We start from the raw sequence: 306 nt of genomic DNA, 5'->3' as shown, positions 1-306 counted from the left end.
CCCTCATTCACGGATTTCAATGGACAAGGAAGAGGAAAAAAAACCCTAAAAACTAAACTTGATAAGCTGATAAGAGCGACGCTTTTTCATTTTCCCATGAATTCAATGTCAACCTACTCTTGCGCTAAGAGAATGGCAAATGCGATTCCACTGTATTGGGTATTCTGGATCTCTTGTCTGATAATTCTTCCTTATTCCTTATAACTTTTTCTTTGATGACTCCCTATTCAGTGTGATGAATACAGCTTATGTCATTAATCACAAAATAGCCTATGTGTCTTAAAACTATTTTTTTCTTTGACCTCT

This window comes from Penaeus monodon, chromosome 22, assembly GCF_015228065.2.
Source record: "Penaeus monodon isolate SGIC_2016 chromosome 22, NSTDA_Pmon_1, whole genome shotgun sequence".
Classification (NCBI taxonomy): Eukaryota; Metazoa; Arthropoda; class Malacostraca; order Decapoda; family Penaeidae; genus Penaeus; species Penaeus monodon.
Note: the sequence above shows the minus strand (reverse complement) of the source record.